This window comes from Propithecus coquereli, unplaced genomic scaffold, assembly GCF_000956105.1.
Source record: "Propithecus coquereli isolate 6110/MARCELLA unplaced genomic scaffold, Pcoq_1.0 Scaffold6, whole genome shotgun sequence".
NCBI lineage: Eukaryota > Metazoa > Chordata > Mammalia > Primates > Indriidae > Propithecus > Propithecus coquereli.
In genome coordinates, this window is record NW_012151951.1 from 13290678 (window position 1) to 13293136 (window position 2459).

The following is a 2459-nucleotide window of genomic DNA, read 5'->3' on the forward strand; positions in this document are numbered from 1 at the left end:
AAGGATTGAAATTATACAAACTATGTCCTTCAACCACAATTGAATGAAATTAAAAATCAATAACAGAAGGAAATTTGGAAAATTCACAAATATGTGGAAATTAAATAACACACTCCTAAATAACCAACAGGTCAAAGAAGAATTCACAAGAAAAACTAGAAAACACTCTAAGACGAATGAAAACCAAAACACAACATAACGAAATGTGTGGAATGCAGGGAAAACAGTGCTTAGAGGGAAATTTGTAACTGTAACCACCTATGTCAAAAAAGAATATCTCAAAGCAATAACCTAACCTTTCACTTAAGAAACTAGAAAAGGAAGAGCAAACTATATCAAAAGCAAGCAGAGAGAAAAAAATTAATAAAGTTCGGAGGAGAAATAAATGAAAGAGAGCATAGAAAAACAATAAAGAAAATCAACAAAATCAAAATTGGTTCTTTGAAAAGATCGCACTGGTTATAAATGCAAATATTTAAGAATGAAAGTTCATGACGAATGGAGTACCACGTACTTAGATCTCACAATGCACAGAAAGAGTGGTTGAGGTGGGACAGGACCAGGTTGTGAAGATCTTTGTTTACCATGCCAAGGAGCTAGAACTTCTATTGTCTAAACCAATCTTTCTTAGATTTTTTTTTTAAGGTTTGGGCATAAGGAACTCCATTGAGAATCTGATGAAAGCCTTTGATGATTTCTGCCAAAAACCAATTTTATACACACTAAATTTTCATTAATTTCAAGAGGCTCATGAACCCTAGGAAAGTGTGTCTGCTATAGCTGCCTTAACAGGTTTTAGACTGCGGGAATAAAGGAGTAGAGGTGTGTTTTCAAAAACTTACTCAAAACGATTTCTGGGAGAAACCCTGAAATAAGCTAAGGGCTCTATAAAACAGCCCGCCCCTTTTCTGATGTGTCCCCTAAGCAGGGCTTATCAGAAGACTCTGTCTTTAAGTGAGGGGAGGAGATAGTATTTGTTTCCAGGAAGCCTTCAAAAAGCTCTCTGCTTTCAAACAAGCCGATGGCCCAACTCACCTCATTTCAGTCAACAATGAACCACATATATAGGCAGTGGTCTCATTAGATTATAAAGGAGCTTTTATGTTGTATTTTTACTGTACTTTTTCTGTGTTTAGATATCTTTAGATACAAAAATACTTATCATTATGTTACAATCACTTACAGTGTTCAGTATAGTAAAATGCTTCATAGATTTATAGCCTAGGAGCAATAGGCTATACCCATAGCCTAGGTGTGTAGTAGGTTATACCATTTAAGTTTGTGTAAGTATTCTATGATGTTTGTACAATGATGAAATTGCCTAATAACACATTTCTCAGGATGTATTTCTGTTGTTAAGTCATACATGACTGTCAAAGAAAGTCCTTCAGGCTGAAATAATAAGACACAAGACAGTAACTTGAGTCCACAATAAGAAATAAAAAACACCAGTAAAAGTAACTACATAGTAAATATAAAACCCAGTATAAATGTATTTTATATTTGTAATTCTTTTTCTTCCTCCCATCTTATTTTTAAGACAACTGCATAAAGCAATAATTATAAATCTGTGTTGATGGTCATACACTATATAAATACATAATTTATATGACAATAACAGCACAAGGTGGAGGCAGAATGGAACTAATAAGAGCAAAGTTTTTGTATACTATTGAAATTAAGTTGGTATTAATCTGAACTAGATTGTTATAGTTTAAGATGTTAAGTAAAAGTCTCAGTACACTAAGAAAATGACTTAAAATTTACAAAGTAAAATAAATATCAATGAATTAAAATGATACATTAGAAAATATCAATTTAACACAAAGAAGCAGTGGAACAAAAAACATCAAACATATAGCAAACAAATAGAGAAATAGTAGAAAAATCCTACCTTATCAGTAGTTATATTAAATGTAAATGGATGAAATTCTTCAATTAAAAGGCAGAGATTGTCAGAATGAATTTTTAAAACCATGATCAAATCATATGCTATCTATAAAATACACACTTCAGATGCAAAGACAAAATATGTTGAGGGTAAAAGGATGGAAAGAGAGGTACCATGCAAACAGAAACCAAAAGTGAGATGGAGTAGCTATACTAATATCATACAAAATAGACTTTAAGACAAAAATTATTACTAGAGACAAAGTAGGACATTTTATAACAATAAAAGAGTCAATCCATAAAAAAAGATATAATCATTATGAACATATGTATCTGGCAGAGCCTCAAAATATATGAAGCCGAAACTATCAGGGAAAAACAGACAATTCAATAATAACAGTTGGATACTTCAATACCCCACAATAATGGATAAAATAACTAGATGGTCAAGAAGGATACAGAGGAGGCCGGGCGCAGTGGCTCACACCTGTAATCCTAGCTCTCTGGGAGGCCGAGGTGGGTGGATTGTTTGAGCTCAGGAGTTCGAAACCAGCCTGAGCAAGAGCGAG